This window comes from Dipteris shenzhenensis, chromosome 6 (genome assembly GCF_047967505.1).
Source record: "Dipteris shenzhenensis isolate YYH24624 ecotype China chromosome 6, Dip_SZ_1.0, whole genome shotgun sequence".
NCBI classification, from domain to species: Eukaryota; Viridiplantae; Streptophyta; class Polypodiopsida; order Gleicheniales; family Dipteridaceae; genus Dipteris; species Dipteris shenzhenensis.
Window position 1 is genome coordinate 40,251,618 of NC_141601.1, and position 23,526 is coordinate 40,275,143.

Genomic DNA, 23,526 nt, shown 5'->3' on the forward strand with positions numbered 1-23,526 from the left:
GGCACACTTGCGGTCCTATGTGTGTGCTAGAGGGGCAGTTAGGTGTGTTAGGTGGAGCTAGATGCTTCTAGAGGATAGGGGAGAGATTCTAGGAGCTTGGTGGCCTTTGGTATGAGGTCATCTATGATGTCAGTGTGGATGTAGAGGTAGCCTACATATGGCCCTCATTTCTCTTCATTCTATGAGACAGTTCTTCATTTGTGTCCATTTTCTTGTCTCCATTTTGCTCAGTTTGCTCTTTTCCAACTAGGGTGTATCCTATGGTGATTCTCGTCACGTGAGATGTGCCTCAACTGATACAAATAGTGCTCAACTTGATGGTGTGCAATGCATGTCGAGACCCTCTTCTCCTGCAACTTTGCCTCTAGTTGTCGTACTCGAGTCTCCATCTGCCAAACAAACACACATCATGAGGTGAGAAAGGGGCATAGCACATGAGTAACTCATGTGGCACCAAAATGTAGTAAAAGACAATGAAAGACTAGCCTCACTGGTAGAATAAATCAACCGTGCCTCCAAATCAGCAATACGTGCATCACGCTCATCTGTATCATTCTAATGTGACTTTGCAAAGAAAAAAAACATGACAAACCTTCCCACAACCACCCTCCCTATGCCTCCACCTCCCTCCCTCCCCACTCCCTCCACCTCCCCCTTCCCTCAGCCACCCTCCCTATGCCTCCGCCTCCCTCCATACTCCCTCCGCTCCCCCTTCCCCCATCAGCCACCCTCCATACGACTCCACCTCCCTCCCCACTTCCTGCGCCTCCCTCCATACGCCTCCACCTCCCTCCCCACTCCCTCCGCCTCCCCCTTCCCTCAGCCACCCTGGGTCTCATCGTAGAAAAACAGATGGAAGCGCCCTATTGAAACACATTATACATGAGGGCCAACCTGGAATCTTCGGGCGCCGCTCACATCGTTGCTTTGCCCGTCCCCTCATCGTGCTGCCCCTCCCCTCGTCGTGCTGCCTTGCATTCGGATCGCCTCCGCTCGCCACGTCTGTCCGAGATGTCCATCAATGATTTCCGTCGAAAAGTTGCAATTACTACCTCGATCCTGGTTTTGGACTAAACTCTAGACACGTGTCAGCCTCCCCATGGTAATCACAATGGCTTATCATGGTCAATTACCTCGATCGTGGTAATTGACAAGGCATACCATATAATCAATACCTCGATAGCACCATGTGAGGCATGAAGAACCATACCTTGATCAAGGTTTACATGCAACACCTATGCATGTGAAGGATCCATGAAACGACCATGATCGAGGTTTTCTCTCCCAACTTACCTCGATCAAGGTACTTCTACGACCATGCAAGCATACCACGTAGGATTTGCCTCACCAAATGCTGAACATATGCCACATCAACATACCTCGTTCAAGGTAATTGGAATGCCAACTCACTGCCACGGGCGCAAGATGTGTCATCCATGCATACCACGATCAAGGTATGAAATACCATGATTGAGGTATTACATACCATGATCGAGGTAGGAAATACCATGATCGTGGTATGAAATACCTCGATCGTGGTATTTGACTTGCCAGCTCACTGCCAGTGGTGCTGCCATGGGTGCCCAGAATGTCGTGCCCAAATACCATGATCGAGGTTTTCGGATGCGCACGTAGGCTGCCACACACCTCGAACGAGGTAGGCACGCTGGATGACACATAATCACGTTCGAGGTTTATTTGCTTATCTGTGATTTCTGCACAATACCATGATCGAGCTTTTTGATCCTCCCGAACCTCCACGTGTTGAAGCTCGATTACATGCAGTACCACGATCGAGGTAGTGCGATCCTTTGTATTTGCGAGTTGGGGGTGTCACACTTTGCCTGGAGTGGTCAAAAAGTGGACACCCTTAGCTTGCTACCACCCCATGGTGAATCCAAGTATCATCTCTCAGGTTTTCAACTTACCTCTGGTCGATAAGGAAGATTTGGTAGAAAAGGTAGAAAAGGAGGTTAAGGCGGATATGCTGCGAGAATTCGACGAGACTAAATCTACAAAGAAATACTTCTTATTGTGGAATGATATCTCGAGCAGATGTAGCTACTCGTGAAGACAAATACAATGTCTTGGGAGAGCTATTCCATTATCCGAGCCACAGAGAAGGGCGCGTGCGCTCAGATTTCGTGGGCCAAAGTCCTCTACAAATGGTTGATGGCCGAGGTGACTAGGAAGGAGTTATCTACCTCCAACCAACACTCTAAGATCGAGCCGTTTATTTCAGCTCTCTTTGAATTCTGCGGCAGTCCGCGGTTTTAATCAAGGAAATTCCCAATGTAGAGGTACGTTCAAAAACAGGATACAGACGAAGAGGCCAGGAAATGGAAGACAGTGAAAGACCTCATGGTTGCCACTTACAGCACCAAACAAGCTCATCAAATGGTCTTCAACAAACCTTTGGCAAGAGTCCCTATGGGAACTATCGCTTGGAGGAAGAGACACCTTGACAGAAAGGCCAAGCACCAAGAAAGACAAACGGATCAAACTTAATCTGAAGAAATCCGCAGCACAAGCAGCCAGCAGCAGTCCCAAATCCAGAGATGCCCATAGCAGAGCCCGCGGCCCTACTGAGCATGAAAGAAGCCCTTAAAATCATGTGTACCCAAATGAAATATGTCAAATAATATTTCATGTAAAGAACATATTCTTTGGGGTTTGAGTTAGCACTTTTTTGTTCCAAGAAAAGTGGTCCACTGGGAGTGCTAGGTGTTAGGGGATAACCCAGCACCAATTGGAACACAATCTTGTAATCAACATAAGTAATAGTAGTAGTGGGGAAAATAGCCATATGGGCAGTTACAACTGTTTGGACTCTTACAAAACATAGTCATGGTAATATGATAAGGATTAGAATGAAGTGTAACAACTCTCTCTCTCTCTTCACTAGTTCAATATTATGACGAGAAGAGCAAGTTGTACTATTGGTTGTTGGAAGAAGAAAGCTTTTTGCTCCTATCTTTCTCTGTTAGTGTTGACTAGACTATTGATGTGGTAGTTGGTGTTGATGTGTCACTAGGCTCACTATGCTAACATAGCAGTCGATGGCTCACTGGCATGGCATGTTGAGTTAATAGATGACATGGACCCATGACGTGTGCTTGCTTACATGGCAAAAAGCATGATGATCAGGCAATTGGTCTGATTGTGATGATGTGGCACCATCGAGAGTCTACTAACATGGTAGATGAGTGACGTACCACTAGGGTTGCCACTAATGATGTGGCGATAGTGATGATGTGTCAATCGGTGGGTCGCTCACATGGCAAATGGTGTAACACATGGTAGGCCATGTGGCATTGGCCTAACCAAGACTTGGTTGTGTTAGTGACCTTGAGGATAAGGCCACGTGTTAAGAGTGTGACCTCATCTTGCTATGGTGACCAAAGTGCTACGTGTTAGTGTTATGGATGCTTAAGAATCTTTCAAGATCCCACGGAATCCCAAGATTCTGTCTTCACACGAAGACTTCTTTATCTGGCGTCTGTATGGTCGCAGGTGCCCAAGGCCATTGAAGCCGTGGTGGCTGAGCATGAAGCGTCGTGGTCTCTCGGCTGGCTGGCGTTGGGTCTACTGGAGCCGCTGGAGCTGGGACTAGGAGCGCTTGCTCAAGCCATCGTAGAGGCATGGAACTTTGGTCTCGATGGTGGAGACGTTGTTGCACTCCGTAGGCACTCTGTTGTAGTCGTTGTAGGGCTTGTTGGTTATCCGTTTGGAGCATGAAGCGCTGTTGCAGTAGATCGTTAGGTTGTTCAAGGAGATGGACATTGGGTGAGAGTCGTTGTAGTTCGTGGCTGCAGTCGGGGATGGCGTCATTTGAGCCTGCACCCGAGTCGCGTAGCTGTCGATGAGGCGTTGAAGACGTGCGAGCATGGAGAATCGAGTTGGTCGTTCTGTGTATGCATGCGAGCTGGAGACCGTTGCTCTTGCCGTGTTGCTGGAGGTGCGTTGTTCAGGGATGTGCCGTTTCGTTGTTGATGCTTCTTCCTTTGCTGCTTGTTGGGATCTTCAGCCGTGAAGAGTCAATGCTAAAGGGCGGCTAGCGTAGTGGTAGATAGGTCATACTAGAAGCCTGTTGTGGATAGGAGTTTGCTCTAGAGTCGCGTAGGGCCGCTGGAGGCTACCCGTGAAGCAGAAGCATCAACCAAATGAAGAGTAGAACTAGAAGGAATCTTTTTCCTTTCTCAAAGACCTCAGAAAACTTCTCATAACACAGTGCGAAACTGAAATAACATATAGCTCCGAATGGCAAGCTTTCTGAACCAATTTGCAGAGCAGAAAGAGCTCTAAACTAAGAGGTGGATAATTTGTGAAGATGCCCCAAGGAGAGGGCTTGTGCCTTGACTATAGCAAGGGCTTATACTCTCTCTTGTGAAAACCCTCTCACACATGATGCTCCTTGCAAATCTCACAAGAGTTGGAGGACGCCTCACAAAGGGAGGGCGTGATGCCTTGACACAAGCAAGGGCTTATCACTCATGAAGGGAGCAGGAGGACCATTGGCTCTAATACCATGATAAAATCGGGGGGGAGAGAGAGAGAGAGAGAGAGAGACAGAGAGAGAGAGGAGAGTGCACATGATATAGCTACCTAAACACTATGTTGTCCTCACACAAAGACTAATGAACTAGTTCCTAGTACACACTCTTTGACTATGATTTCAGAAAGACTCAAAACAGGCTGGTGCCCCTGCTTTGAAACTTAAACTTTCAGGTCCTATTTGGTGCTCGAGCATCGTTGCCTCTCTAAGATTTGTAAGAAGCAACACATAATAGCAATTTCATCCTCGGAATGTAGGCTTGCAAACATCTTGAATGCACACTTGGAGCTTCAATACCAAACATCCAATGTTCTCACAGACACAAAGCACATTGAGGTTCATAACTTTTTTCATAAAATGAATTATTACCCCACCCCAAAACATCGCATCGAAGACATTGAAAGAGACTAATCATGGATACTTTCTTCAATTTATTTGCATTGGGCTATTACGAGAGGTGTTTGAAATGAATGCTCCAACAATCGATCCTAGTTTGCCGACCTATAAGGCCCATATAAGGAGAGCCAAATACATACTAAATCCCTTAGTTCATTTCAACTAATTTTGGATAGTGAACTAGGCTCATCGAATGGTGAACATGGGCCAAAATCGAGCAACAACAATCAACCCTCCCTTGAGATGGGTCTACCAATCAACTTGAGTCAGCCCATACCTACAACAAAACATGTTTCAAATGTCGTAATTTTTGTGAAACCTCAAAAGACTGCATGAGTATTGATATGAGAACGTTCTTTTTCTGGGACACAATAATCATATGTTCCGACTTGGTAAGTTGAGACATACAAGTGTGCTCATCTTGGAGCTTAATTTAGTAGTATCCAATTAATAGGTCTCTACTACATATTCCGTATAGATGTGTTATGCGTAAATTCTCAAGCGTTCTACATACTGCCAGTCCGTCTGTCAAGAAGCCACTTCATCAAGAAGCACAGAAGGTGTATATTAGTGGTACACACTGCTTGTACCCGTTGGAAGACACTGAATGCACACTGTTGCAAATAATTATCTTTCCAAGGATACTGTTGCATCTCCCCCAAAGATGGCCAGGATCAAACCACCCAACTACACTGATGCACCTTGAATTTTGATGAGGTCCCCAAGTCACACAACATGAAAAAGGTGACTGGCACCAAATTAAATAGATTCCTTAAATAAATAGTACAATACACATTCTCAACAGAACAACTGCTCCATACACCATGTCTAATCTTTGAATCTTAGCTACTTAAGCCGTGACAAAAACTTATATCTCAAGTACTTCAACGGATTCTGATGGCATCATCTATACGTGTTTTTTGCCTACTTTACTAAAACAGACTCCAGATGAAAGTTTGGAAGAACATATTGCTCAATATCCTTTAGCATGCAGTAGTGAGTTTGAGTCCCAGTTTGATCCTGTGAAGCCCAAAACAATTTTGAGATATCAATACCATGCCAATGATCTCTCGATTCCCCATGTGGCCACCTGTGTAACAGCAAACACAAGGCTCACAGCAATGGTGCGACCAGCAGGATTGCTAAAGATTGTCAATGAGTTTTCCGGCGTGCTGGTGGTTTCTCAACTGCCAAGCAGTATATCCAATATATCTGTGGTGTCAGTAGTCAAGAGAACTGGAACAAGACCCCATATAAACTGCTCATACCTGTTCCTGTACATACCTAAAATAGATCCAATCGTACAATTTGGGTAGGGAAACTCAAAACCAAAAGTGCGTGCGTGCGTGCGTGCGTGTGTGTGTGTGAGAGAGAGAGTGCTTACAATCTTATGAAAATGGGTATCCGATTCATTGATGACGTTGTAGATATGCAAGGAGATATTCTCCCTTTTCCAGCAGCATGTAGACAATACAACCTGGCAATGCATCATAGACCTATTTGGAAAGCTATTGCTGATCTCCTACTTCCTCTGGTTCCGATTCCGACATTGAATGGCAGTGACAGGCTTCAAGATTGGCACCTTCAGCCTTCAAGTCCAAGCATTTCTTCTAATCCTTTGCAGTTATTGACATCTATACAGGCTTATAGATTGATATTACCTCCTCCTTGGATTGCCCATCATGCTAATTCTTTATGGCATCTGAACAAATCATTAGCCTGGTGGAAAGGAAGATTGCAAATGATATGGAAGTTGAAAATGCCATTGAAGCAAAGACTATTCCTTTGGAGATGTATTGTTGGTATTCTTCTAGTGGGAGTGAAATTGGCTAAACGACGAATAGCTTCACCTCTCTGTCCAAGATGTCACCTTGCATCGGAGAGTATTCCGCATTTATTGTGGTTTTGTTCATATTCCAGAGACCTTCTAGATAGAATCTCCTATTTTTTATCTCTCAGATTTCCAGCACACAGGTTCTACAGGTTTTTTTGGATGTATGGCAAACTATCAGCTTCTTTGTCACAGTATTCTCTCTTCTTCCACTGGATCAAATACTGGGCCTTATGGACCCTCTGGCTGCAGCGCATCCAAGCATATCTGAATTCTCCTCTTCAGCATCCTTATGAGTTTTTCAGAGCCTCATTAAGGCAGTCTTTATATGATGCCTTACATGAGGAAGATTTGGATGTTTCTTGTATTCAACTTTTCTTTTACTGTTTCTGATAGATAGGGCTGTAGCTCTATTTTGAGCCCTGCCTGGATGTAAATGAATGTTTCATAATATAAGTATCTTGGTTTTACAAAAAAAAAAGTGTGTGTGTGTGATGCTTCTGAACTTTGGGATACTCTCCATTTTGGAGACCTCCCATCATCTAAATTTATGATCATATAAATATATGCACTGGATATTACCAAAAAAAATGTGTGTGTGTGTGTGTGTGTGTGTGTGTGTGTGTGTGTGTGTGTGTGAGAGAGAGAGAGAGTGTGTGTGGAGTGTAAGTGCGTGAGAGAGAGAGGTGCGACCTCTGCTGTTCAGCCTCGTCAAGGTTTCCGTACAGCCTCCCCTTCTGTCCGTACACCTGTACGGTCCCCGTACAACGTTCGCACGCTTTCGTACACCCATACAAACAGATAGGTTAGGTGGGCGTACCTCCGCACAGTTCTGCACGCAGTTCCATACAGTCCCGTCTGCATCTCCGTACAGTTTTCAAGAAGACCACGTTTCTTACGTTTGTACAGCCCCCTTTGCATCTCCGTACACTCCCGTTCTGCAACTCCGTACACGTTTCTATACTTCTCCGTACAGTCCTGTGTCTGTACGCTCTTTTGTTCCTTCTTGTCTTGTCATAGTTCAATCATGGCTTCAGGTTTGGATGTTTGTACATATGCTCGAAAAGAAAGACCTGCAGAAGCTAAGCGCCGCCTATCAGAGCCTGCATCACAAGATGATGAACTTACTATGGAAGCTCAGTACGTGTTTGACACCCTTAAGGATGACTTTCAGCAGTCACGATAGGAATGGGGCAAACCGGTTCCACAGGTCACGTACAAATTGAAATTGCCGTCCCTCGTGAATCCTCTCAAGAAGTTGTCTCAAACTGCGGTTATAATTTTCTTTCCAAGAAGAATCCCAACGGCTAGTGATGTCGCGCAGTGGATTAAGTCCATCCTTGGAGGAGGCTTTGTTGAGGGAGTGTATTTTGCTTCCAGAGGCTTTTATGAGGTGCATTTATCAGATGCTTCGTGCAAGCAGAGGCTTCTCGAGTTCTCTCCCCTGTTTTACGGAAAGCAGATGGTACATGCTATGCCCTGGTCCCCAAACAAGGATTATCAAAGTCATATACGACATCATTGTCCTGTATGGGTTGAGGTTGTTAACTTCCCGGACTATATGCGTGAAGAGTTGCCTGGCCTAGCTGCTTCTTTGGGACAGGTCATTTGTCCTCCACGTCCCATGGGAAACCGTAACAGGTTCTGCATTCTCTGGGACACTGATAGACCTACCCCTCCTTCTATTGCAGTGGAAGTTGAGGGAGTGCAATTGGGAAAAAAGTATTTTGAATTGAAGTGGGGCGTGTTTGCAGGAGCTTGTTTTTCCTGCCACAAGTTTGGGCATCTAGCCTCTGAATGCCCAATGGTTCTGCATCAGCCCCCTCCCAATGCCTTGCCGCCCCAGACACGGGAAATGAATGAGAATTTGCAAGCTAAGACAGCAAATAGAAATGGAGCAAAGAATGCCAAACCAATCAATCAGGTGCAGCCACTTGCTGGAAAAGGAAAAGATAAAGATGAAGGAATCTGCGGGGATTGATCAGGATGGTTTTCAACAACCTAAGAAGGTGGTTGTATTAAAGCAACGCCCCCTTCAATCTCCTCAATGGGATGCTTCTTCTCCCTCACAGGCTTCTACTTCAGCTCCTATCCTTCAAAATTGGATGGGGGTATTGAAGAAGGGCATCCCCATATGTGATTCAGAAGAAGGGGAAAATGCTATGTCTTTCATGGATCATGAAGGAATGCAGCCCATGCAGGCAGAGGCTTTGCCTCTCTGATGTCTTGTTTTATTCTGATACCTTGCTGTATATACCTTCATGCCTCAAACACTTAAGTGCTTTACATACAATGTACAGAGCCTCTGCAATGTCTCCAAGTGGAGCTTTTATGGAATTATGTACATAAAATGCAGCCAGATATTGTTTGTTTGCAAGAGCATAATCAACACTCCATGGCTGGTCATCATGATTATTTTGGCGGTTATGATATATATTATGCTCGTGCAGAAGCCCCAACAGCTAATCTTATTCTTTAGAACAACAAAATTTCTAAATTTGTATGATTGGACTTATTCTAGTCTTACAAAGGTATATTTTTCTATCACCTTAGCGGACATGCAAATTCTTTGAATTTTCGTCCAAGTGGTGATCAGCTGTTCAACTACATCGTTTTATCGTACGCGGGTGCAGAAGCCCCAACAGCTAATCTTATTCTTTAGAACAACAAAATTTCTAAATTTGTATGATTGGACTTATTCTAGTCTTACAAAGGTATATTTTTCTATCACCTTAGCGGACATGCAAATTCTTTGAATTTTCGTCCAAGTGGTGATCAGCTGTTCAACTACATCGTTTTATCTTACGCGGGTGCAGAACCCCAACAGCTAATCTTGTTCTTTAGAACAACAAAATTTCTAAATTTGTATGATTGGACTTATTCTAGTCTTACAAAGGTATATTTTTCTATCACCTTAGCGGACATGCAAATTCTTTGAATTTTCGTCCAAGTGGTGATCAGCTGTTCAACTACATCGTTTTATCTTACGCGGGTGCAGAAGCCCCAACAGCTAATCTTATTCTTTAGAACAACAAAATTTCTAAATTTGTATGATTGGACTTATTCTAGTCTTACAAAGGTATATTTTTCTATCACCTTAGCGGACATGCAAATTCTTTGAATTTTCGTCCAAGTGGTGATCAGCTGTTCAACTACATCGTTTTATCTTACGCGGGTGCAGAAGCCCCAACAGCTAATCTTATTATTTAGAACAACAAAATTTCTAAATTTGTATGATTGGACTTATTCTAGTCTTACAAAGGTATATTTTTTCTATCACCTTAGCGGACATGCAAATTCTTTGAATTTTCGTCCAAGTGGTGATCAGCTATTCAACTACATCGTTTTATCTTACGCGGGTGCAGAAGCCCCAACAGCTAATCTTATTCTTTAGAACAACAAAATTTCTAAATTTGTATGATTGGACTTATTCTAGTCTTACAAAGGTATATATTATGCTGGTACCACTACCTACTCAGGTGTATGCATACTGGTTAGACATTAGCTGGAACCTCAGTTAGCCTTCAATGACAGCAATGGCAGATGGATGGTCATACAATGTAATGTCAATGGTGATATTCTTGAGTTTGCATCAGTCTATGCTTCCCAGACCTCTGCCATGAGGGTTTCATTATGGGATTCTTTATGTAGATATCCATGGAGATCCAATGCATTCATTTGTGGAGATTTTAATAATTCCCCTCTACCAAGAGATAACACCACTTCAAGATCTCATATGCTATCATTGGAAAGGCAGAAATGGGATAGCATGCTTCTTTCTGTGCAGGCTGAAGATTTATGGCTGCTTGTCCAAGGGTCAGTGCCTGGATATACTTTTCATCATAATGCACTTACTACATACTGGGCAAGGCTTGACAGATGGTATTTGTTTTACCCACAACAATTTGCAGATTTTAGCCCTCATCTCCTTATAGATTTCTCATTGGGCTTGTCAGATCATGCCCCATTGTGGATGAATTTGCAGCTTGGCATGCCTCTGGATGATTTGCCACCCCTCTCCAGTAGATTATTGCATGTTAATCAGGCTTATTTCCGACATCACTATTTTCAACAAATGATCAGACTTGCAATTCATCCCTTGCCTTTGCATGCCCAAGAGGACATGAATTATGCTTGGGACAGTTTTGTCTCTCGTATGTAGAATGTCATTAGGGAGTATGGCAACTGGCATATGATTGAATGGAGGAATGAGGTTAAATGGGCAAAAAGGACAGCACAACAATTGACTGAATTTTCTTAGTTAAGGCCTCTCTCTGATTCAAAAAACGATTCCCTTTCACATGCTCAGATTAAATTGACTGTTAATGATCAGAGGAAATTACACAAATGGCAGATTAGGGCAAGAATGAAGCCCCTCATGGATAAGGGCTACTCATCAAAAGCCTTTTTCCAGAGCTTGCATGCTACTCGACAGAAAAACTCATGTCTAAGAGTAAGGAAGCTCGATGGCTCTTGGACGCACTCTTTCTCTAATCTCCAAGATGAATGCCAAAATTATTTCCAGAAATTGTTCTCCGCTCCTGGTCCCCCATCAAATCAAATGACTGATGGTAGGACTGAATTTCTCCAATATATTTCTGGAATAGTAGAAATGGATGATGCTCTTATCTTGGAGAGACCTTTTATTGACACAGAACTTGATAATGCATTGTTCCACCTCAGCAAATACAAGTCCCCTGGCTGGGATGGCCTTACGGTGGAATTTTATGTTTCTTTTTGGGATGATTTGAAAGAAGTCCTCTTGCAAATGATCATTGTTGCCTGGCAAGAAAATCAGTTGCTGCACTCTTGGAAGCATGGCATAGTCAAACTTGTGCCCAAAAAACATCTCTGTGACCATATGTCAAATTGGAGGCCTATTACTTTGATGCCTATAGTTTACAAACTCATTAGTACTTTCTAAGGTCAAATGGGCTCCTGATAATTGCTCGGGGACAAACTCAATAAGGAAAGAAAGTATTCATTGGAGTACCATCTTTGACATTCCACTCGCTTTACAGGAACCTGTTCGGGCATACAATCTCATGAAATTGGGAATTAGATACATACATGATGTCGTAGATGATTAGGGCTATGTTTTATCTTTTCCTCATGCCACTGCTTCCTATGCATTGGGAATGCATCATAGGTCTATATGGAAGAAAATTGCTGATTTGTTACATCCTTTTCTACCTGTTCCTCCTGTGGCTGACACAGACAGGCTCACGGATTGGCAATTGCAACCCTCTGCTACATGCACTCATCCTGTTCCTCTTCCTGCCTTAACCTCCATCAAAGCCTATAGGCTTCTTCAGCCTGCTCCATGGATTTAGCAATATGCTAATTCTCTGTGGCATATAAGGAAGCCCCTCTCATGGTGGCGGAAGGATCTCGGGATGTTATGGAAGTGTAAAATGCCATTGAAACAAAGACTTTTTCTTTGGAGATGTATGGCAGGCACATTGACAGTGGGGGTCACACTTGCTAAACGTCGCATTGCACCATCCACATGTTTAAGATGTCAGGCTCCTTCAGAGACTGTTCTTCATTTGCTTTGGCACTGCCCGTGTTCTAGGATCCTCCTCAGGAGAATTTCACATCATCTTCGGCTCTGTTTCCCGAGTCACAGATTTGGGAAACATTTCTAGCTCTTTGGCAGATTTATGAGGTCTTTGTCTCCATACTCACTATTTCTCTCTTGGGTGAGATATTGGGCTCTTTGGACAATCTGGAGTGACCATAATTTGGCATACTTGGGTCGGCAGATTCACAAGTTATATGAATCTTTCCGAGCCTCATTGCGGCAATCCTTATATGATGCCTGCCATGAGGGTGATATGGATTCTTCTTGCATAGAGCTTTTCTCTTTGGTTTTCTGATTTTTGGGATACTCTCCATTTCGGAGACCTCCCATCATGTAAATGAGCATATAAATATACTGCACTGGATATTACTAAAAAAAAAAGGTGTGTGTGTGTGTATGTGTGTGTGTGTGTGTGTGTGGGATTTGGCCCTCGGCTGGTCCATATTATCTACTGGCTCTATTCTCATGCCACGGCGTAGTGTTTGCTTGGTGGTGGGTTGTCAAGAACCTGGACTATGACCCGCTCAGTGAGACAAGGTTGCCCTCTTAGTTCCTTACTGTATGCCATTGCTATCCATCCGTTACTGTTGCATATGGACCATCTTGCAGATACAGGACAGCTTCATGGCTTGCAAATTCCAGGGGCACAGTCATTTCTTGCACAGGCATATGCTGATGATTCATACTTTATGCCCAGGAATTCTCAAAGCGACCTTTCTCATTTGATGCATACACTGAATCACTTTGGCATAGCTGCTGGACTGCATATCAACTTTCAGAAATCAAAACTTCTAGCATTGAAAGAAGCTGATTGGCATGCACTTCTCTGGCCAGGCCACATTATCTCTTCCCATACTATTGTGAGGCATCTAGGATACCCCATTGGCTGGAATATTTCCCCGCAACAACAACTCAAATGGGTGCTTCAAAGGATCAACAAGAAGCTGGAATACTAGCACTCGTTCCACTTGGCCTCTACATGTTCGACTTCGGATAGTACAGTCCATCATTATGGCATATGTGCAATTTTATTTGCCTCTTCTTCCCTGGTCTTTCAAGCATTTGGCTTCCTACATGTCCCAGGCTATGGAGATATTTTGGAAAAGCAAAAAGGCTTTGCGTCTACTAGCTATGCAGTCTATTTGTTCACCCAAGACTCACGGGGGGCTGAATATTCTCAATCTCCAGGTTCATATGTTGGCAAGAAAGAGCACTATGATTGCTGATTTTTTTCAGCAAAAACAGCCATGGGCTCTTATGTTAGCAGCTATGTGTGGAAACATGACGTCCCATGCATATGGGATTGGATTACAGATCACTGGGAAGCAATCATGACCACATTTCAAGGGGGGCAAATTCCTGGTTGTCCTGTCTCTACTGCTTTTATTCATGATTGGAAGAGAATTCTCTCTTATGCTAAATGGACAGGTGCTTCCTCTCATCATGGTAATTCTTTTCACTTGGAAAGCATCCATTGGAGCAAGGTGTTTGCATTGCCTCTCGCCTTACAGGCACCTATTAAAGCATACAATCTTATGAAATTGGGCATAAGATTTGTTGGAGATGTTGTGGATCAACAAGGTTACATGCTTTCATTTCCACAAGCTTGCAGGACATTCTCCTTGGGTCTGCATCATAGGTCCATTTGGAGAATACTTTCAACTATGTTGCAGCCATTTGTTCCGGTTCCTCCACTGTTTGTACAGGACAGATTACTAGATTGGAATTTGACTTCCTTACCTCCTGCTACCCATTCGCTTCCAATGCATAATCTGGCCTCCTCGAAGGTCTACAGATTTCTTCTTCCACCGCCATGGATTGACAAGCATGCCAACACTCTTTGGAATTTGGATAGGCCTTTATCTTGGTGGCAATCACGACTCATGAAAATCTGGAAAGCCAAATTGCCATTGAAACAGAGGCTTTTCTTTTGGAGATGTATAGTAGGAGCTTTTTCCATTGGGGTGAAATTGGCAGCACGCCGCATTGCTTCCTCTTCCTGCCCCCGATGCTCTCATCACCGCAAGACAGTTCCTCATCTATTATGGTCTTGCCCGCACTCTCGCATATTGATCACTCATATTTCTCATTTGCTGCGACTTCGGTTTCCCTCTATCAGATTTGGGAAACTCTTTTGGATGTTTGGATGCCTCTCATCTTAGATGCCTCCATTCCTCCTCTTCTTTCACTGGACTCGCTTTTGGGTGCTATGGACCATTTGGACACAGAGATTGCATTCTAGGATGGGTCAACAGTTTCCTCAGGCATATATTTTCTTCAGAATGTCCCTCAAGCAATCCTCATATGATAGTTTTGCTACAAGGGACTTGGATGCTACTAGCCTTGAAGTGTTTTCTGACTGCTTTTGAGTTCTTCCATTGGGCTCTCCTTTGGAGTCTAATGTTATGTACATTGATTTCCTGTTAATAATATAGTAATGTGCTTTCACAAAAAAAAAAAAGTGTGTGTGTGTGTGTGAGAGAGAGAGAGAGAGGGGTGTGTGTGTGTGTGTGTGTGTGTGAGAGGTGGTGTGTGTGTGGTTGCTGCTTGGTGTGTGTGTGTGGTGTGTGGGTGTGAGAGAGGGTGTGTGTGTGGAGAGGCGTGTGTGAGAGAGCGAAGGAGCTAGCTGAGCGGTGTGAGGGTAGAGGCGACGATCGTGAGCGAAGCGCAGAGCAGTCAGCGCTGATCTGCGTTGCTCTCCATACCACCGTACGGTCGTCGTACGATTTCCGTACGAAGCTTCCGTAGGGAATCTGCTCCATCTTACGTCAGCTTGTACCGGCAGTTCCCCTTCTCAAATAACCTTACAGATTGTCCGTACTTTTCAGCGCAGTCCTCCATCTCAAATTCCGTACATCTTCTCCGTACTTTCCCGTACAGCTCGTCCGTACTGTTCCCGTACTATTTCCTTTATAGTTGACTGAATCTTCGGTGCATAGGTTGCTTTCCCGTACAGCCTGTTAGCAGTCCCGTACAGTTTGACTTGCAATCTCTCCTTTTGTCCGTACAATTCTGTCTTTTCTTTGTGCCACCGTACAGTGCGTCAGGTCTACCTCCGTATAGTCCGCCTCCCCTTTGTGCTCAGTACGATCTTTGCTGTTTCATATCTATTGAATCCCTTAGCTGCCATGGCAGAATCAAACAAGTTCTATGTCAAGAGAGCCCTCTCTCCTGAACCCAAAAGACAATTAAGGGAAGCCTCTTCCCCCATAGCTCCTTCTTCTGAAGATGCTTCCTATGTGTTTAATATGCTGAATGATGATTTTCAACAAAGCAGAAGGGAATGGATTCAACCTGCTCCGGAACTCACTTACAAAATGAAGCTGCCATCTCTTGTGCAACCTTTGAAGAAGCTCTCTCAAACTGCAGTTATCATCTTTTTCCCAGGCAAAATTCCCTCTGCTAATGATGTGGGACAATGGGTGAATTCTCTCCTAGGTGGATGCTTTGTAGAAGGAGTCTATTTTGCCTCCCGAGGATTTTATGAAGTTCATCTTTTGGATGCTTTGACAAAACAAAAGATGCTGGAAATGTCCCCTTTATTTTTTGGTCGCCAAATGGTGCATATCATGCCCTGGTCCCCCAATAAGGACTATCAGAACCTCATCAAGCATCATTGCCCTGTATGGGTTGAAGTGGTTGATTTTTCAGATTATATGAGAACAGAGCTTCCAGGTTTAGCTATGACATTGGGACAAGTGATCTGTCCCCCTCGTCCAACAGGTAATAAAAATCGTTTTTGCATCTTATGGGATACTGATAGACCGACCCCTTCTTCTATTGCAGTTGAGATTGAGGGTGTTAATTTGGGCAAGAAATATTTCACCTTAAAATGGGGCATTTTTGCTGGAGCTTGTTTTTCTTGTCACAAATTTGGGCATCTTGCTTCGGAGTGTCCTTCTATCCTTCATCCACCTCCTCCAGCTGCTATTCCTCTGCCATCTAATAAAGGAGGTCAGAAGACATATGTCGAAAAGATTGAAGCTAAAGGAGCAAAGCCTTCAGTTCATACAGGGAGCCAGGCCAATTCAGCTCAAAATAAGGATAAAGGCAAAAGCAAGTTAGGAGAAAATTTTTCATCGTCTCATGAGGGATGGCAGACTGCAAAGAAGACGGTGCCTCTCAAACAAAGACCTCTCCAATCTCGTAATTGGGATGCCTCTGCTCCTTCTCCAGGACAATCTTCTACCTCTTCAAGCAGCCCCATCTCAAAGGCTTGGGTCAATGCAGTCAAGAAGGGTCTTCCCCTTTGTGAAGAAAATGATATTATCAGGGAATTGGAAGCTGAGGGTCAGCAAGACCCTGTGGCAATGGCAGAGGCTTGAGGCCTCCCGCTCTTTTGGAGGACCGATCATTCTCTTGTATATATTTTCATGCGTGCTTCTCTTAAATGTTTTTCCTATAATATACAGGGCCTCTGCAACCAGAATAAATGGAGGCTTCTCTGGCATTATATAAATACAACTCATCCGGATGTTGTATGTCTCCAAGAGCATAATCAGCATTTTTTTGCTGGACAGCATGGGTTTTTTTCAGGATATGATATATTCTATTCAGGATCGGAACAATTCTCTGGGCTGTGCATTTTAGCCAGACATGATCTGCAACCCTTGATAGCATATAATGATCTAGGTGGACGATGGATGATTATCCAATGTATGATCAATGGAGAGATTTTTGAAATAGGATCTTTGTATGCCTCTCAAAATTCAGCTTCCAGAGCTCAAATGTGGAACTCCATAAAGCAATATCCTTGGTCCTCTAATGCTCTACTTTGTGGTGATTTCAACAATTCTCCTCACTGGAAGGACAATACCACGCATAAATCACATATGCTGCCCTCTGAAATCCAGCAATGGGAACACATGACATCATCACTTCGATTTGCAGATTTATGGACAGCAACTCATCCTTCAGTGATGGGATTTACATATCATCATAATGCTTTTACAGATTATTGGGCCAGGCTTGATAGATATTATCTCATTCATGCTCAGCAATATGATGAATATACATGTCAGATGTGGACTGATTATTCACAACAATTATCTGATCACACTCCACTTTGGCTCACCCTTTCTTTTGGTATGCCTCTGGATGACTTGCAGCTCTCTTCAGTCAGAAATTTACAGGTTAATCAATTCTATCTTTCTCACGAAAAATTTCAGCATATGATCAGACTGGCTTGCAGGCCATTACTATCCCATGCTCAGGAGGATCTGGAATTTGCTTGGATCTCTTTCATACATCGTATTCAAAATGTCATCAAGGAATATGGAAGATGGTACTTGGCAGAAACCAGACAGCATATCCAGTGGGCAAAATCATACAAGCAGTATCTTGTACAGATTAGTCATCAAAGATCTCTATCTGATTCTGAGCAGCATTTATTGTCTTGTGCTTCCTCTATAATTGATGCCAATGACAAACGCAAGCTGTCTAAATGGCAGATTAGGGCCGGAGTTAAACCTATGCTAGATAAGGGCTGTTCCTCTAAATCTTTTTTTCGGAACTTACATGCACACAGACAAAGCCAATCTATCATGAGGGTAAGGAAATCAGATGGTCTCTGGACCCAGTCTCTCTCTCAGCTTGAAAAACAATGTCTAGATCATTTTCAGCTCCTTTATTCTCAGCCATCTTCTTCTGCACCTCAGGTCGCATTGGCTCGTAACAGATTTACTGAGCTTGTTTCTCCCATTGTCTCCCCGCAAAAAGCCTCAATGCTGGAAATGTCTTTTTCAGATGATGAATTGGATGAAGCCCTTAAGCATTTGGGTAAACATAAATCCCCTGGCTGGGATGGTCTGACGGTTGAATTTTTCGAAGCCTTTTGGCCAGAAATGAAGGGTCCAATTCTGCAGTTTATTAATGCAGCATGGCAGCACCAACACCTTCCCTCAGCTTGGAAGCATGGTCTGGTTAAGCTTGTGCCCAAAAAGATTCTTTGTGAGACTATGGATGACTGGAGACCAATTACTTTGATGCCGGTGATATACAAACTGATTGCCAAAATGTTGGTACATCGGATAAAGGATATCCTTCATGATGGACTTTATCCCAGGCAATATGGTTTTGTTCCAAGACGGCACATACATGACAATATCACTAACACTCTTATCGCAATGGAATATGCTAAATATTCAGATCAAGATGTGTTGGTCATGTAGGTGGATGTGGCGAAGGCGTTTGATATAGTAGAGTGGGATTATGTCTCTCAAATCATGCAAAAACTTGGTTTTGGGCCAAAGCTATCTAATGTCATATATTGGCTTTATTCAAATTCTACTGCACAATGCTTTATAGGGAAACATTTGTCTGAGTCCTGGACTCTCGAACGTTCGGTTCGACAAGGATGTCCTCTCAGTGCCTTGCTTTATGCCATCGCTTCACATCCTTTGCTTCTTTATATGGATCACATGGTTGATACTGGACAGCTAGAGGGGCTTCAGATTTCTGGTTCACGACCCTTCATAGCGCAGGCCTATGCAGATGATTCATTCTTCATGCTAAAGAACAGTCCATTGGAGATTCGCCTCTTGATGGATACCCTTTCAGATTTTGGGTTGGCAGCTCGTCTTAAAATTAATTTTCAGAAATCAAAACTCTTGCCTCTCGAGCTTTGTGATTGGCATGCTATTCTGTGGCCAGGCCAGATTATTCAACCGGAAAATATAGTAAGACATTTGGGTTATCCTATTGGCTGGAAAATCAGTAATAAGCAACAAATGTTGTGGGTGTTCAACAAAATTCAGGACAAATTACAATATTGGAAGATTTCCACATGGCCTTTGTATGTATGGCTTCGAATTGTCCAGTCTATTCTAGCTTATGTCCAGTTCTACCTTCCTCTATTACATTGGTCATCTCGAGATCTCTCATCTTTTATGTCTCAAGCCATGGAGATTTTTTGGAAAACCAAGCTTCATAAAAAAGCTTTACGGTTGCTCAAAATGGACTTACTTTGCTCATCAGAATGCATGGTGGTTTGAATATAATAAACATCAAATATCATGTGTTGGCAAGAAAGATCACTATGCTCAAAACATTCTTTCAACAAGAGCAGCCTTGGTCTATTATGCTAGCAATTTTGTGTGGTCAGATGCACACACATGCTTATGGACATTGGATAGTAGATCCATCGGAAGTAGTACTTGGAAAATTTCAAGGTAAAATCCCTGGTTGTCCATTTTCTAATTCCTTGATTCAGGATTGGAAGCAAGTACTCTCTCACATCAAATGGTCTCCTCATCCTGCTTCTCTAGCATCATCACTCAGATTGGAGAGTATTCATTGGAGTGCTGTGTTTTCCTCTCCCCTTGCTGTTCAACAACCCATCAGAGCTTACAATCTTATGAAAATGGGTATCCGGTTCATTGATGACGTTGTAGATATGCAAGGAAATATTCTCCCTTTTCCAGCAGCATGTAGACAATACAACCTGGCAATGCATCATAGACCTATTTGGAAAGCTATTGCTGATCTCCTACTTCCTCTGGTTCCGATTCCGACATTGAATGGCAGTGACAGGCTTCAAGATTGGCACCTTTGGTCTTCAAGTCCAAGCATTTCTTCTAAGCCTTTGCAGTCATTGACATCTATACAGGCTTATAGATTAATATTACCTCCTCCTTGGATTGCCCATCATGCTAATTCTTTATGGCATATGAACAAATCATTAGCCTAGTGGAAAGGAAGATTGCAAATGATATGGAAGTTGAAAATGCCATTGAAGCAAAGACTATTCCTATGGAGATGTATTGTTGGTATTCTCCCAGTGGGAGTGAAATTGGCTAAACGACGAATAGCTTCACCTCTCTGTCCAAGATGTCACCTTGCATCGGAGAGTATTCCGCATTTATTGTGGTTTTGTTCATATTCCAGAGACCTTCTAGATAGAATCTCCTATTTTTTATCTCTCAGATTTCCAGCACACAGGTTCTACAGGTTTTTCTGAATGTATGGCAAACTATCAGCTTCTTTGTCACAGTATTCTCTCTTCTTCCACTGGATCAGATATTGGGCCTTATGGACCCTCTGGCTGCAGCGCATCCAAGCATATCTGAATTCTCCTCTTCAGCATCCTTATGAGTTTTTCAGAGCCTCATTAAGGCAGTCTTTATATGATGCCTTACATGAGGAAGATTTGGATGTTTCTTGTATTCAACTTTTCTTTTACTGTTTCTGATGGATAGGGCTGTAGCTCTATTTTGAGCACGGCCTGGATGTAAATGAATGTTTTATAATATAAGTATCTTGGTTTTACAAAAAAAAAAAAGTGTGTGTGTGTGTACATATATGTTGTGTGTGTTGCGGACGAGCTTCGACAGGGTCCCGTACAGTCTCCTCGTCTGTCCGTACAACTGTACGGCTACCGTACGCTCACCGTACGGCCGTACGGTCTGGCCTGGCACTTCCCTGCGTAGCCTCGACCCTTTCAACCACTGTTTTCATCACTCTGCCGTACCTTCTCTAAAACTCTATTCGCATATCCGTACTTCTTCATCCTTTTCCGTACAGCCTACTTTCCCCGTGCTCTGCTAGCATCCCCGTCCAATCTTCTTCCTCCGTACAGCTTCTGCGCAACCTATCAGCACTTCCGTACCGCTCAGTTCTTTCCGTACAGCCCCCTCTGTACATCCGTACATTCTGTACGGTTCCGTACAGTCCGTACAATCTGCACTGATTGCCCGTACAATTTCCGTACCTTTTGCCTGTACAAAACCTTCTGCACAATTCTGCTTTTTTTTGCTATTTCATCAATCTTGCCCCGTTTACCTCTATGGAAGACCAGCTCAAAAGCTATTCCCAGAAGGACTCGTCCCGACATTCCAAAAGACAGCAAATTGACTTCTCTACTGCAGCCTCTGTAGATGCTCACTATGTTTTTGACATGCTCAAAGACGAATTTCACCATAGCCGGAAGGAGTGGGCCAAACCTCCCCCGGCCCTAAAGTATAAGTTGAAGCTGCCCTCTTTGGTCGCTCCTCTCCGAAAGTTCTCTCAGCAAGCAGTTATCATCTTCTTTCCAGGAAAATTACCCTCAGCAAATCATGTGGCTCAGTGGGTTCAGGCTTTGTTGGGAGGTTGCTTTGTTGAAGGAGTATATTTTGCTTCTAGGGGTTTTTATGAAGTGCACTTTTCGGATGCCTCATATCGCCATCAGATTTTGGAGATGTCGCCCCTATTCTATGGCAGACAAATGGTGCATGTCATGCCATGGTCGCCAAACAAAGATTACCACAGCCTCATTCGACATCACTGCCCCGTATGGGTTGAGGTGGTGGATTTTCCAGACTATATGAGGGCTGAGTTACCAAGTTTGGCAGCCACTTTGGGGCAAGTTGTATGCCCACCCCGTCCTTCGGGTAATCGCAATCGCTTTTGTATTCTTTGGGATACAGATCACCCAACCCCTCCTTCCATTGCGGTAGAAGTGGAGCATGTTCCCCTCGGTGAAAAATATTTTGATTTGAAATGGGGAGTTTTTGCAGGTGCTTGTTTCACATGCCATAAGTTTGGCCACTTAGCCTCACAGTGTCCTGCAGTCCTGCATCAGCTCCCACCCACAGCTATTGCTCCAGAAAATACTCCCCCTCCAACTTATGCCCCGGGGTCTAAGGCAATGCCTACCAAACTGGGTGATGTGGCTCCCAAATCTGTCCCTTCCAAAGAAAATGTGGTTCAGGTTTCAGCTAAGCAAAAGGATAAGGGGAAGGGCAAAATTTCAGAATCTCATGTCTCTCCCCAGGGTGCCTGGCAGCAACCCAAAAAGGTATTTGCTCTCAAACCACGTCCACTACAATCTCGCCATTGGGATGCTTCAACTTCTACCCCTGGTCAGACCTCTTCCCCTGCTGACAGCCTTGCTTCTCAACTGTGGGTTGATGTGCTAAAAAGAGGCATCCCTGTATGTGACAATGATGGGGATCATAGAGCTAATGATCCAGGAGCTCAGGTGGATGTTGATGTCATGGCTGAGGCCTGACAGTTTATACTTTACTCTGCCTTTTGGTTTGACTGTACATATCTTTTATGTCTACTTCAATTACTAGCATTACATACAATGTTCAGGGTCTTTGCAATGTCAATAAGTGGAGACTTTTCTAGCATTATGTACATAGAATGCATCCCGATGTGATCTCTTTACAGGAACACAACCAACACTTCTTGGCTGGCCAGCAAGGCCACTATGCTGGTTATGATATCTTTTATGCTGGTACAATGCACTTTTCGGGGGTTTGCATGCTGGTAAAACATGATATACAGCCCACGGTTGCCTACAACGACCCTCAAGGTCGATGGATGGTGATCAGGTGCACCTGGCAGGCTGCTCTCTATGAAATAGCATCTGTTTATGCCTCACAAACCTCTCCGACTAGAGCTCAAATGTGGGCCTCCCTCAAACAATATCCATGGCTTTCCAATGCTTTTTTGTGTGGAGACTTTAACAACTCGCCTGCCACCCAAGACAATATCACTCATCGCTCTCACATGATCCCCACTGAGCTTCGACATTGGGAAGATATGCTCTCATCTCTGCATGCAGAAGATCTATGGCTCTCAACAAGGGACACAGATATGGGTTATACATATCATCAGAATGCCTTTACTCATTACTGGGCTCGACTTGACAGATGGTATTTGCTGCATGCTCAGCAGTATGCTGATTTTACATGTACATTACGGATTGATCACTCCCTCTTGCTATCTGATCATTTCCAGTATGCTTGAGATTATCAATAGCACGCCTGACAAATGATATGCCTTTTTTTGGTCGTCGCCTGCTCCATGTTAATAGTGCTTATTTGCTTCATCAATAATTTCAGAACATGGTGAGAGTGGCTGTCCGTCCCCTCCTCTTACATGCTCAGGAGGATATGGATTTTGCTTGGATCAGTCTTGCTCTCATCGCTTACAGGCTGTTATTCAAGACTATGGACGGAGTTACATGGGAAACCTCAGGCTTAAGCTATCATGGGCTCAATCTCACAAGCAGCAAATGGATGCAATCAGTTCTCATAGGCAGCTTACTTCTTCTGAACAGGATTCTTGTGCTTATGCGGTTCATATCATCCACCAAAATGATCTTCGCAAATTAAAGAAGTGGCAAATCCGAGCTCGCATGAAACCCCTTTTGGATAAGGGCTGCTCCTCCAA

At 43.8% G+C, this 23,526-nt stretch overlaps 1 long non-coding RNA gene across 1 annotated transcript in view; it reads right to left on the reverse strand.

The window, feature by feature from the left end:
- Positions 1-5,354: 5,354 nt before the first annotated feature.
- Positions 5,355-23,526, reverse strand: part of LOC147901169 (uncharacterized) — a 44,163-nt gene continuing 25,991 nt past the window's right edge. Inside the window, exon 3 of the long non-coding RNA XR_015541221.1 lies at positions 5,355-6,163. This is a non-coding gene — a long non-coding RNA (uncharacterized LOC147901169). The remainder of the gene's footprint in view (positions 6,164-23,526) is intronic.